Consider the following 15,060-nt stretch of genomic DNA (forward strand, 5'->3'; position numbering starts at 1 on the left):
ATGCACACAACAAAAGAGTGCTGGTAGACCAGGAATTCCACTAATCTTAATATATTCAGAGCTGCGAGCACCATCATTTATTGGCTGTAGATGGGATTCACACAACAGAAGACAAAAGCACAAAATGAGGAAAGATTTCACAGAACTGCTGGTGGGAACCCAACCAAACCTATAAAGAAAAAACATTTGTGCAACGTAATTATGATTGACATTTACAACCAGTGTCCTCTTATTTTAAATGAAGAGCTTTGCCACTACACTTCACAGGAAAAAAAACTACTTTCTGATAATAGATGAATGGATTGATAATTGCAGTCGTTGGGTGTTTCTTCTTTTGTGTTAGCCATCAACCCATGTTTAAACCTATACATTTTAGTTGTTCTGGAAAGAAGCACATTTGCATTTGAGCAACTTTTTTTCTTGCTTTTCAGCAAACATTAGCTTCAAAATATCAAACAGCATTTGCTAAACCTGAGCGCAATTAACACTGCTCTGCATCTGCAACAAATAGATACAGAAAGAGTCAGCGTAACTGAATTGCAACAACAGGGTCAAACATTCCCCCTCTTACAGTTTAAACATGTCTCTGCACCTAACAAACCAGGACACAGCCCCCCTGAAAGCGTGGTAGATAACAGGGTTTTGTGAGCAAATAAGTCCTCCACTTTTCCACTGCTGGCAGTCCTCTCTGTTTAGATCTCCAATGCAGATCCACTGGTCTCCATACTCCTGGGATACACACCACTTGGCATGATCAAAGTGAGACCAGAACTCCACAGGTCCCGGCAGTTTAATTCTTCTGATATTTAAAACGTGTTCAGGAAGGGAGCAGTTCGAAGGCAGTTCATGCTCTTTTCGTTGCCAGGTTTCCGTCAACAGAGTAGTCTTTAAAACTTGAGCAGCCCAGCCAGTGTAGATGTCTGTAAAAGACAACCCTCAAGTATGTCAACAAAGTAGAAATATAAGGCATTTAACAGCATCTACAATGGGTCTCCAGACAGGGCTCTTTCTTGGCTTAAAGAGAAAGGAAACACTCTGTGAAAAGTAAAAAAAAAGCTCTTACCGGTCTGGAATTTAATTTTACTGCCATTTTCACATTGTATAATGAAACATTTCCCCTTACTAAATGGTTTTCAGTGCTTTGTTTTCCAATTAAGTTCTTTCAGAACTTTTTATGTTTTAATAACAATCACAACAGAACAACATAAAAGAGCTACTGGTAGTGATTGGAAAGCCATTGTAGCAAGACAGTTTTAGAAGCGCAACATGTGTTTCTGCCCTACAGATGTGAACTACAAATGTGCAGTTTGTATGTTCTCCCCGTGTTTGCAGGGGTTTCCTCTGGGTGCTCCGGTTTTTGGTCCCACAGTCCAGAAACAACAGACTAGTTGGGTTATTTGGCTTTTGGGAAAATGGACTCTTGGGTAAGTGCTGTGTGTTTTTGTCTCTGTATGCACTGTGATGTCCTGGCATCCTGTCCAGTGTGTATCCTGCCTTTTCCCCTTTGCTTGCTGGGATAGGCTCTGGCTCCCCAGTGACTTTATAGTGGATAAAGTGGTTAGAAGACTGATGGATGATTCACTGTAGGTGGAGTGGGTTTTTCATCTCAAAACTATGCGAACTCTGTTAAATGATTATTTTGGACCTAGGTCTTGTTTTCTTGGGATGTATTCTGCTTCTAGCAATATTACACACTTTGCAGTTTATTGCTGGTGATATACTATTGAATATGATGTTTTATGTTATTGCAAGATTATGAAAACAGACACATATACTGTATGGTTTCAATATTTTTCCATTCTGATATTATTATTGCATCTAATCTGAAATTGATTTTTAACTAAGCTTAGTTAAAAATGATCAAACTAAGATTGTTTTTTGCCAAATCTGAAAAGTTTGTTTCAGTTTATGTATTATATTGGTGGCTAATATACCATTATATAAACTCATTGTAACATGTAATGGATAGCTTTGAATAAAGTCAAGACCAAATTGTTTTCCCTTTTCGCTGTCCGCATTTTATTTTTAATGTTTGTCTGGGATGAAAACATGTAATTTGTCTCGTTCTTCTTTTGTCATTTTCATGTTTGGCTCTGAACAATGTGCGGCCTTTTGCAAACCTGTACATGCAACCACTGGCCAAAATATAAGCAAAGCCCGTCATCATGCTGTAAAGAGTAAAAACTATGACCAGGAAGTTGCATGTACAGTATCTCACTGGTTCTGAAATATCTGTAGCATCTTGCAGTCGCATTGCTTTACAGGATTTGCAATCTTTACAATAACAATTGCAGCAGAGGTTGTGATGACAGTAAGGTGTGCAGGACTGAGCTATGTTTTTAATAGGACCAAAATCTGGGCAATTTTGTGGCCTGTGAAAGGTGATGGAAGTCTCTGCCATGCTTCTCAAGACAACCAAGCCACACTTTTAATGTGAGAGCACAGGAATTCAAAGGGAATTTAGCTAGCTTGTTTTTAGGACTTAAAAGTGCATTTACTTGGGTTGCCTCCACACTTCCATAAAGAAGAGAATACGTGCTAAAAATGAATATGCATTTGGCAGTGGCCTGGCAACAGACGACTGCAAGGACAGAAGACTGTAATACATCGCTAAGACAACACATTAAATCTGAGTAAGTTCAAAGGGGCCACTTGTCCACACTGGTGAATTGCAAATCACTGGAACGTAAGCATAACTACCATGGAGTATTTCAACATCTTTAAATGTGAATGTATTTCTGGACGTTTCGAGAGTCGGAGTCGACTGTTTTTATCCGACTCTTCTCCTCAGTGCAGAATGAAAATCAGTGTTGTCCAGGAAGGTTTCTGAACTTTAACCAGCTCCAGAATCAATGGGAAACCTACGTGACCAAACAAATGCTCAATTCCAGGAAAAAGATTCCAAATGCATATCCTGATACAGAACCTTTGATAAGGACAGCTGATATGTCAGATTGTAGTGGGTGTTTCATCACAGATCTTTTTGTACAGTCTGCATGGTCTTAAAAGAAAACCACTCTCACCATCCACAAAGAAGCGAGACTTGGCAAGGCTGAGGAAGGTTTCTCCCTGAGCTGACAGCAGTTTCCCCATCCTCCTTCCCTGCACCCAGGGCTATACAGAGCCCTCGCAAATGCAGCTCATTCTGGGCAGTTCGTGGCGAAAGACTTCAGGCAAGGAGCAGTTGTACACGCGGGGGTTATAATACAACAGCTGCTCGGCTGAGGAAAAAGAAAGGAAAACAACTTTATTGTTGGCTAAATCGCATCCTCTCACTTGCAATGCAAACACCTTATGTTGTTACAACAGTAACCATTATACCCGGGCCGGAACACCCACAGCCCACAGAGGTGCTGGAGGGCTTCGGTTTTGTTTTTCTATGCTAGCTTCCCTATGTTGCGCACCTATCTGAGGGAATTGTGTAGATTTGTAAGTGATACAGAGCGCGGTCCGGCCGTTCAGTTTCCCCGAGGACGGACAGCTGTACCCCCTTTCTGGGAATGGAGGGAAGTGGGGGACACTGTGACTGAGCCAGAAACCCTGAGTCTGGTCAAAGTGTAGGACTCCTGTGTGGACACACAAAGAGATATTACAACACACCGAGATAACAGATCACATTCTATTCATTCATACTTGCAATGAACAGCAGTTATCGATTTATGAAGAGTCAGTAGATGATGGATTGCAAGTTATTACCGTTAACACAGTACTTTGAAAAGGTCAATAATAATAATTCCTTACACTTTTATAGTGCTTTTCTGGACACTCCACTCAAAGCTCTTTCCAGGTATTGGGGACTCTCGTCCACCACCACCAATGTGAAGCCAAAGTGTACACAGAACACTCACCACACACCAGCTATTTAGTGGGGAGGAGAGCGGAGTAATGAAGCCAATTCAAAGATGGGGATTCTTAGGAGGCCATGACTGGTAAGGGCCAATGGGAAATTTGGCCAGGATGCTGGGGTAACACCTATACTCTTTTCGAGAAACGCCCTGGGATTTTCAATGACCACAGAGAGTCAGGACCTCGGTTTTATGTCCCATCCGAAGGACAGTGCCTTTTTAAAGTATAGTGTCCCCGTCACTATACAATGATAAAGATGATTCTGATGTTTCTATCCCTGGAAGCAATGGGCACAAGGAAGGTGACACCCTGGACAAGAAGCCAATTAATCGCAGGGCAGATACAGACACTGAAGCGCACACTAGAGCTAATCTTTTCTCAGAAGCCAATCAGCCAACCAGTATAGTTTTGGACCGGGGGAGGAAACCGGAGCACCCAGAGGAAACCCTGGGAGAAAAGACAATTTCTTCACAGATGGCATCCTGAGTCCAAAATCAAGCCCAGGGCCCCAGTGCTGTAAGGTAGCAATGCTAACCACTATACGTCTGTGCTGCCTGGTTAGTAGTAGTACTAGTAGTAGTGGCAATTTTATACCCACCCAAATTAGAATTGGCGATTTTATCTGTACATTTCTTCTCACGCCCATGACCTTTGACCCCAGGTTTGTCCAACCTCTCTTACACAGTCATACACCTATTGACCCTACACAGTAATGTACAGGACTTTTCCAGCCCATCAAAGAACGTGTATTCCCAGTGCTGAGCCACTTATACTCCACTACTTTCGAAATTCTAATTGCCATAACACGGTCTTTTATAATGAATAATTATAAGTCTTTAGCAGACATTAAATCTAATAAACAATAAATCCGTGTTAATTTTATACTGATTTTATTGTAGAATTTTTAATATAGAAAAATTGATGATGTTTTTGAAAGAATATTCGTAATATAGTGATACAAATGCATCACTTTCTATGCCATGCTGAGCTGTTCTATGAAATGCTAAGATACACTTCCAAACAAAAATAACTAGTATCTAATTATCAGGGTCCTTACTAGTGTTATCTCGCTAACTTGCTAAAATATACTGTAGAATTCTTTAAAACATCTTTCTCACAATGATTTCATTATCCTAAAAAAAACAACAATACCTCTTTATCAAAAGAGGGGCAAGAAGAAAGTGATCAGGCAACTTTTTTAAGTTATTTAAAAGTGAGATGATTTGATGAGTTTTACCAAGAATACTTTATAAATAGTTCTTCTGATTGCTTTCTTACTACATAAATAGAAGTATATTACCAGGAATATATAGATACAGGCTTGCAAACACTTATATGTGCAAGTAGTTCAGGTGGATAGCTGCGTCAGCATGTGTAGTCTTCAAAGGAACAAGTAATAGGTTTATTCCATGCTGAAAAGAGAAGAGAGAAACACGTTTCGGCTGTGAAGCCTTCTTCAGGTGTGCTAAAGAAGAAGGCACACCTGCACACCTGAAGAAGGCTTCACAGCTGAAACGTTGTGTTTTCTCTCTTCTCTTTTCATCATGGAATAAACCTATTACTTGTCACTTATATGTGCATGTGTGTTTATTTGCTTGGACCTCATGATACTTCTGTAATGAAAGGACAGTGTTAACCTAGAAACAAAGGCACAATCCTTATAAAAGAACTCTGAAAGCAATCAAATCCAGTTAAAAGATGTTATTCTGCTATTATTCAGTGTATTGTAATTATGTGTTTCAAGAAAATTAGTTTGAAGGCTTACCAAACCACACGACAAGGTTATGATCTAGTGTTGCTTACTGTAGTAAACTATGATAAGAACAGTAGATTAACTAGGGAAGCATCTGGGAACTTATTTTAACTTGATTTATCATGTTAAATGCAGGATTAGAGCACAAAATATTCTCATGGATTTGCCTTCACAAAAGTCAAACTATTCAATACCATTCAACATTCCTCATTCACACCCGATCATAACTATCCTAACTTTCTGTAAGTAAGGATTCCATTGTACCAGTACATGTACATGCAATAAGGTTCAAGTTCTATGTCAATATGCAAGAACAGATAAACTATTATCAAGGAAACAAGGCTTGATTAATACAGTGTAATACATTTAATACTGGTGTTAATTGAAGTCGCATACGTGCAGCTTTCAAGGGTGCCAGCCTGTAGAGGCAGCACCTGTATGGAGACTTTTCGGCAGCAGCGGGAGCAGTACGACGCATTACAGGGGAGGATTGGGAGGTTAGAGACACTCGTGAAGATGCAGAAGCCGGAGACAGTGTGTACCGGCAGTCAAACGCTTGAGCAGCTGTCTCCCGGTGAGTGGCTCCCCCCACTGCGCAGGTTGCAATGCCTGGCGGAAGCTCTGCCCCCCCCAGAGCACACACCGCCTCAGGACACTCCATCTGGCTTCTCTGCTCACTACCGCCCAGGACCTGGCTGACGCTGTCCCCGCCGTCTGTCTCCCCTCAGGAAGCACCGTTTACACAGCGGAATTCACAGACGCCAGTGGAACGAACAATTCTCCCAGATATCCAACTGTTGCCCATCACTCAAGAGAAGGAGGGGGGGTTGTACTTGCAGTGCATCGGTAAAGATGGGAAAGCCAGAGCCGACCGCTACGCCGCCCTCGTGTTTGGGGTGCTTATCATTCTCAGTGCATAACAAGGAAGATTAATAAACATAAACATAATCTCATGGTTAAATAGTCAAGTCTAGCCATGTGTGAGTCTAGTGTCACAGAGCTTCAACAGCAGATGACAACTTGTGAGTTCGATTAAGAATGAATAAAAGCATTTCATTAATAACGCGTTTGCGTTTGTCTGGGTGCTGACAAAGTAAAAAATAATTACTTTTTGACAATGAAGAACTGTGTGTGTGTCTCTCTCTCTGCTGGCGTTTGTAATTGTTTTTATTTTTAAATACATTTTAGCAAAGTAATGTACCATAAAAGTATTGTGAGACATATTTGGGTTAACATGTTCAGTGTTCAGTGTGTGGTAATTTGTTTGGTGCGAGTGAAGTCTTATTTAATCTCTGACCCAGGGAAAAGTGTGGTGTGGACAGCTGAGGAGAGAATGCAGGCTCGCGCTGTGTCCGTTATTCTTTTTTTCTTTTTCTGGTTTGGTCAGATCGTTTTTGTTTTTGATTTATCAATAAAGTTTGATAATCGGCCAGTGAAAGCTCTGTTGTCCTTCACATGAATGCCTGAAACATTGTACCTAACCCAGGATTTTACAGTATTTTTTCTTTAAAATACCAATAACAGCAACATACAGTTTACATAATAAGCCGGAACACATCATTATATCTCATTTTGTATTTCTTTTTTAAAAAAAATAAAAATCGTTTGCCCAGCCTAACAGTATTGTTGTTATTGTTTTTATCCTGTAAAGCGCTTTGAGGAGCCACCTTTAAAGGCGCCATATACAATAAAGTTCATTATTATTACTATTGTTAATTTGCTGGACAGAGAGGTGAACATTATTACGCAGAAGACAAAGAGCGATTTACGTTGCATTGTGCATTGTGCTGCTGTAATACAGTTTTAAATAATTAAAAGTCTAAACAGTATCAGCTTTATTTATGGGTTCTAATTTAAAAAAAGTCAAAAACCGCACTCAAAATGCAATTTATAGCTTTCTGACAAGAGGAGACACCCAAATTAATAATGTAACATGCCACTGTTTGTGCATGAATAAGGTTATTCTGCTATTTCCTTAGATACTGTACAAGATTCCATGGGTTTTTTTTTTTAATCCCCGGTGGAACCGGGAATCCGTAAGAATCAAGTAATAGGTTTATTCCATGCTGAAAAAAAGAAGAAAGAAAACACATTCCATAAGAATCAGCGCTTTTATATAGCGCCTTTAAAGGTGGCTTCTCAAAACGCTTTACAGGATAAAAACAACAATAACAACAACAACAATATTGTATTTCATTGCACTTTGACAGATCGTCCTTAAATCAATTGTTGATTTAGTTTGACAGTAACCCTAACACTAACTCTATTTTATTTTTTCAAAGAAATGTTTGTTAAAAAAAGAAGTCATGGCTCCAGCTGGATTCAAACACCCAACGTGTGATGTGTGAGTTAGGAACCTAACCCACAGCGCCACTGGCAAGGTCACATGAGGACTGTTGAAAAAGCCCTACAGAAACATTATCAACAGACATCGTACAGCGTGTACTATTCTTGTGTTGCGGTACATGAATATAATTATATCGTTATTAATTTCTTTAGATATGCGATTCCATATTATATTCCCTTTTAATCAAATTCTAAAAGTATGCTTGTTGACTCCGGTATCACGTTAGTTAAAGACTTCGATGCTTAAAATGTTTAGGGAGAAATGGAATACTGGTGTGTATTTTTTCTTTAAAGTACCGAGACCAGCCATGTACTGTATGTTTATGTTCCAAAATTAATATCGTTTATGGCCTTCACACGCGTTACAGTATGCTCCTATTCTTTTTATGCTCAGCTACTAAGATTTCCCTTCAGTGGTAAAATTCCATATAAATATTCAATACTTAAACGGGCACAGTAAAGACATTTAAATCTTTCTACGACCGACCAACACACCACAAGTGCCCCTGTCGGTCAACCAATCACGTACCGCGGTATTCTGCGTCATCTGGCGTCATGATGCGCGATGACGTAGCCAATTACCCCCGGTACGTGCCTGTGCCGCGCATTTTGAATGGCTGCATCTGTAAATCCAGGGTACAGTGTCTATGATTTTTTGTTGTCATAAAGAAATTACTATTGGATTTTAAAGTTTTTTTTTCCTTTCAATAGTTCGTTTTGAAACGATTCACCAGAATGTATTCTTGAGGAGAGTAATGTTTGTGAGATGCTTGCCTTGCCTCGCTTCTTTTAGTCAACTGTTGACTCTTTGTCAACTGCTGCAGTTCAGTTCTACAGAGCTCTGCTGGTTTAAAATGCAGAAAATGAGCTCTAATCGCATAAGATTATTCCAGTTTTTCCACAATGCTCATGTCAAACATGGGCGACCCCTAAAAACAAGAGCTATTTTCGCTTTGTAGGCCACTACATCACCTAGAAATGATCAAGGCTGCTTGACCCTTCTTCTCTTGCCACAGGTTCTGTTCATCTCCCAGAAGCACCAGTGCACCCACAGACTGGCAACAGACACTAGTATTGTTTAAGTGCCCTTTTTATTTTCTAGTGATCACAACAGTTAACACTGTCTGTCCAACACCCAGGACACATTGTACAGTGTCACACTTCTAGAGCAGTATACAGTATGTAATACTCTTTTATGTGTTTTTGGAATCATACAGGTTTATTCTGTATAAGCTGCCAGTCCACGATGAAGGAAGAGGTCTGCGATACCTCTACATGGATGACCATACCAATGGCTGGGTATATGGGAAGAAATTGGTGAATGACTCCAAGAGTGCAGTGGGGCAGACTTTGCAGCCTTTTTTGTCCTACATTCATAAAAAGGTAAGAAACCTTTATTTATAATCTGTGTCATCTCCCAGAAAGTGAGGTCAGGATATACATTGTCTTTTCGATGTGTTTATTTTCACAGGTTTCTCTTATAATTCAAAAGCCTTTTGTGCAATACAAATACAAATTTTGTATTGATATTTTTTATATTCCTTCCTAAAAGACTGTGGACTTTGGGTATCTTCTATACAACGATCAACCTCCAAAGTCATTTAAACCTGCTCCTTCATCTTTTGGACACAGCAAAGGTAAGTAACATTTTATAATGTACAAGACAGAAGGACACAGAAAATGGGGGGGAAAAAAACATCATAGACAGCACAACAAACAATTTAATTGTATCTGTAATACTTGCTGGGTTTGCTTGCTTATTGCTATGATTAAAGCCAAGTGCAATGTTTGCTACATATGCAGGATGTGAATTGTTCATTTTATATATATCTAAAATAAAATATTTTAAAATTTACAGTATTTCAGGGTAGAACATTTACATGTGTGATTCTGCAGATTTTGTCCAAATCATTGATTCAGTAGAAAACCTCTATTTTATGATTACTGTGTATGGTCAAGACATGATGGCACGTCCGAAGTATATACTGTGTCTGAAGAATACTAACACCAGCTTTCTGTGTTTTCTGGTTTTAAAACTTGAATCATAAAGCTTTAAAGTATATATTTCTATCTTGTTTTTGTTCATTTGTTTTTTTTCCAATTTACATTTCTTTGACTGAGGCATCTCATAAGCTAAGAACAAATCTGTTGCCTTCAAAGCTTTTTCTCCTGGTGAAAATCACTGAGTTTAAAAACACCTCTGTAAGTCAATATAATACTGATGTTAATAATAAAAGATTCATCTGCTGGGTAAAACAAAACTAAAGATGCTTGTTTTGGGCTCTAGGTTTCTATTGAATTGAATTTACAGTAGCCCATTTCTAAACGAATACAGTAAATTAAATTGTTGAGATTAAGAAATAAATCTACATACTTCATGGCCAATTGTCAGTTCCAGAGAACTGAAAATAATTAATAGGATTAAGAATAGTCCTATTTTGGACTATGGTTTTCAATTCTCTTAATCTGACTTTTGGCCATGAAGTATGTTCAGTTAAATTCGGTTGGACAAAAAAGCCAAAAGTCAGATTAAGAGAATTGAAAACTAGCCCAAAATAGAAGTTTTTTTGTTTAGTTTGATTAATTATACAGTTCTTGTTTGATTCTTGAACTGAATTGATTAATTGACTTCGTCAGCTGGAAGCAGGCTTGATAATGGACTCTGTTCAAACAGAGCAGACTTGTCCTTTAAAAACATTGAAACTGAAAAACCAGACGGATCAAAAACGATCAAATTTTGAGATTTGAATGCATCTTGTGTGACCTTTTTCAGGGATTGTGATGTTAGACAGACAGACAGGAGTGTGGCTGGTTCACAGCACCCCGGAGCTTCCAGATGTGAAAAATCATTCTACATCATTCTGGCCCTCCAGTTGGCATGAAAATGCACAGACCTTCTTCTGCAGGACTTACACATACAGCACCTTCAAGGATATAGGTAGGCGTTCACATGTACATACAGCTGTGTGAAGCTTTTCTTGAACAACTTTGATTGCTGAGCTTTAGTATGTCCATGGCATTGACATTGCAGCTGTCTATCACTTTCTGAAAGCCTTTGGTACAATTTTTCCAGATTTTAAGATTCAAGTATTGGCAGTTTTTGTTCTGGTTTGGTGCACCTGTTCTTTTCCTATTTTAAATTTACCTGTGGGGCAAAAACTAGTCTATTCTGCTATTTTCTGTTGCAGTGGTTCAATTTCATATGCATGCTTAATATAACCCTGAGAATAGGTAGACACTAATAGACTTACACCTCATTGTGTATACAGATGAAAATAAATACCGAAATAGCCTTAGACTTTCTAATTAAATCTAAATGATGTGTATTGTGGCTGCTGAAAATGTATGTCAACATTTTAGAACTTGGAGGATAGTTAAACAAATGAAAATAAATAAAGGAAACTCTCCAAACTAATGGAAAAAGAAAGGGGGCATTTGACCTGGATGTATGAAAATGCCATGCTTACTGTTGGTTATTTTTCATTCTTGTCTCTACAGCTGTGCAACTCCAGTATATCCATGTATACTCTTTTGACTATCACATCCCCCAAACCTTCCACAGAGACCTTCAGTGTGTGGCTCAGAGAACATGCTATCCCAGGAAAGAGCCTTGGTTTAAGCAGCTGCCCCTGACATCTTTAGCAGGGGAAACTTTTACCAGCTTTGCAAAATACTCTAGATTTAACGACGGTGAGCACCACTTCTTCCCTCTCGAATCTCAATTCCTTTTCATGAAGTTTCTGATAAATGCAAGTCGATTTGAAATTTCCCTTATGCAAATGGCACTACCACCCATACCAATGCCAGATATTGGTTTTAAGATTAAACAAAACGTATTTTTCTGTTCTACAACTTGCTTCAGACATCCCCCTTCATTCGCATTTCTTTTCAAAAGCTGCTCAAACAATGTGTGAGATGGGGGAAAACAACATTGCGAAGGCACAAAACCTGTCAGTGTTCAGAAAAAGAAAGCCAAGGCAGAGCTAGAATCTACAAAAAAAAAATCAGTAAAGTCTATGGATCACGTTTTTTTCCCAACTGATCGCTTCTTTAGAAACTTTTCTCCAATTCGAAATACAGAAACAGTAGTGAACAACACAGTTGCCATGATTCATAAACAATCTCTGTGCTTCATTATTGCAGTTTGTTCCTGGAGAAGTGAAAATGTCACATCAGCTATTTTTCTCATTTTAGATATTTGGAATCAATAGTTAATTTTTTGCATGCCTTATGAATTATCACAGTTCCAGACCAGTACCAGCTTGGAAGAGATGACGAAATGTACTTATTCCTTCAAAATATGTGCTATAACAGCCCCACAGTGATGCTAAGTGTTGGAGTTGGCATAAGTTGTACCAATGATGTTTCTTTCACTGACAACACTACAAGAGCACTGGTGCCCAGCTGGTCATAGAGGTTGCAGTTATCGGACGCGTTTGAGATCGCTTGGATATCCCAAAGTGCCCAGCCTTGTTGTGTTGGTGTTGGTATTCAGTGAATTATGTATCACTGCTGAAACTCGGACAACAATGTCTGATTTACTCTGAACAAGCACTTATTGAGCCTCTCAGAATCTGAATTTATTTTATTTTTACAAAGTCTAACTCTATTGTATGTTGGCCGTTTCTAGCCAGCAAGACCCACTTTCTCACAAAGATTTTGTTGGAACAATATCCAGTTTATTTTTAGCCAAAGCCTTTCCCAATTGAAGATGTATTTATATAAAAAAGCAGACTTCGTTTTGGTGAAACTTTCTCAATCTGCCACCTGGCAACTGAACTTTCCTACATGTTTCTGCGGTTACACTTTAGATTTAAGGTTTCATAGCATCGCTTTCTTTCAACAGAGATTTTATGGGATGTTAGTAAAGCATTCATTTATATTCAGTAGTAATTTAGGTTTAGGATTTGTGTCTGAGGAAGTTTGTAGGTGCTTTATTAACATTCTGTAAAGCCCAATTCTTGAGCAAATTGATTAATAGAATATTTCAATCTTTTATTCATACAACAATCTAAAACAAATGTTTTTTTCTTGGTATGTTGATTTAAACATAAGAAAAGATAAAAATATAACTTGTGTAGCTTCTTTAGATACCATTTAATACCTAAGAACAGGAGAGGTTACATTTGGCCCATTTAGCTAATTTCTTAGTAGTTCATTCAGGGATCTCATCCTGCTGTTTCTTGAAAGGAACCAGGACTTAAATAACACGTGCAGTTTGTTCCATTAAACTCAACTAGTTTTGAAAAGAAATTGATTAATTGATCCAAGGATCTCATTCTGCTGTTACTTTAAAGGTTATTGGAAACGGTTGTCATATTTTATTTAAATACATTTAAAAAAATGTTATGTAGAAAAGGAACAATCCAGTAAGTTTTAAACACCGCCCTTCAAAAGCAATATGTCACACTTCACACTTGATCTACTGTATATTGGTGGTGTTGATTTAAAAAAGAATGTTCTGGGTAGCAGCCAGTACAGTACAGCATTCAGAGAGGGGGGGGAGAAATACACATTCACTTGTTCTTGGGTAGAAAGTGTGCCTGGGACAGATTCTAACATGGAACCTGTGACTCTGTTCCGTTTCAGATCTCTACTCGGGTTTGCTGGTTAACTATTTAGGAGACGACTTCTTTGCCAAAAGTTGGGGGAAGCTTCATCGGCCTCTGCCGTTGAATTGCTCCGTGGCGCACAAGGTGTACAACGTGACGACGATGCAGCTGCCAGAGGCCAGGCCTTTCGGCATCATGGTGGACCACTCAAAGTGGTGTGTGATGAAGGGTGGGGGTCCGCACTGGACCTGCATCGCGGACACGAACTGAGAGATCAGTCAAACGAGAAGAGGAGGCGGGGCTGTGTGCACAAGCAGGCCTGGAGTGTGGAAGGCCTTCCTCACAGTAGTTGACACATTTGAGGACTGCCAGTAACACGTGGCTGGCAGAAATAGACGAACAAGAAAGGGCTGCTTTTCAAAAGATACTGCATAGTTTTTCCAAGTCAAAGCAAATGGTGGTAAGTAATATGTAAGAAAACTCTGCAGTAGCTCAAGTAGGTAGTGCGTCAACACGCGTAGGCTGCAAAAGAGAAGAAAAGAAACGGGAACTGACACCTGAAGAAGACTCTACAGCTGAAATATTGTTTCTTTTCTTCTCTTTTCAGCATGGAATAAACCTTTACATGTTCCTAAACTATTCAGTACTGACCTTAATAGCAAAAGTAAAATTTATTTAGAAAGGATATGTATCATGAGGAAGTCATGCATCTAAAAAAACATTTTTTGAATGAAGTACTGAATATATCTGGGGGAATATACGTGTGTATTAGCTTTCAACGCTACACTTTTCTCAAAATATTGCAAATGCAAGTGATCTCCAGTGTTAAGTTTGTTTTCACAGCAGTTTTGTAATACATTAATAGTGTAATGCTGACAACACTTTACACAGAAACCACACAATGGATGAATAATATATATATATTTTTACTAGCTAAATCAATAACACCACAGACTACGTATTGCAAAACACAAGACAACCTATGCTTTTCAGAACAGATGGATAAGGTTAAATAAAAACAATCACCACATCTTCATATACAGTACAGTTACTACATTATTGATCAACTTGAAGCATTGGATTATATGACTGTTTACTCTGTGGAGCTGTCCACTTCGACTGGCTTTGTAATAGGCCTGTACACTTTAAAAGAGAGAGTTTATGTTCACATTTTTATAAAGAATAAGGTTACAGTGCCGTGCTGGTGTTTCGATCTGGTAAGAATATCTTAAGTCAATTAAACCTTCCAGCATTCCTTAATGATTTACTGATCTTTAAGTCAAAGGCCATACGCCTAGCTGAAGTTAAAAAATATCTGAGGAACTTAAACCATTATCAAGCTGGCACTTGCAAAAGCAGGCATGTCTCTAATGTTGGGTAGGATTGAGTCTCCCCTTGCAGTCTTGATTTTCTGACCTGCTCAATGCCTATGACCTCACAGTGATGTCACTCACAGTCGTGTTCTTCTCCAGTGGGTGATCTCTCTTTTATAAGCTCAAAGCATGTCAAGCGGGGAAAGACTCTCTCTCATGAGTATGTCAGAGGAGTGTGTGCACATTTCCT

At 38.9% G+C, this 15,060-nt stretch overlaps 2 pseudogenes; one reads left to right on the forward strand and one right to left on the reverse strand.

Annotated features, from left to right (window-relative positions):
* Window positions 1–567: 567 nt before the first annotated feature.
* Window positions 568–8,502, reverse strand: LOC148823777 (deoxyribonuclease-2-beta-like; annotated as a pseudogene).
* Window positions 8,501–13,872, forward strand: LOC148823778 (deoxyribonuclease-2-alpha-like; annotated as a pseudogene).
* The last annotated feature ends 1,188 nt before the right edge of the window (window positions 13,873–15,060 follow it).

Source organism: Atractosteus spatula, chromosome 11 (genome assembly GCF_055471065.1).
Source record: "Atractosteus spatula isolate fAtrSpa1 chromosome 11, fAtrSpa1.hap1, whole genome shotgun sequence".
NCBI classification, from domain to species: domain Eukaryota; kingdom Metazoa; phylum Chordata; class Actinopteri; order Semionotiformes; family Lepisosteidae; genus Atractosteus; species Atractosteus spatula.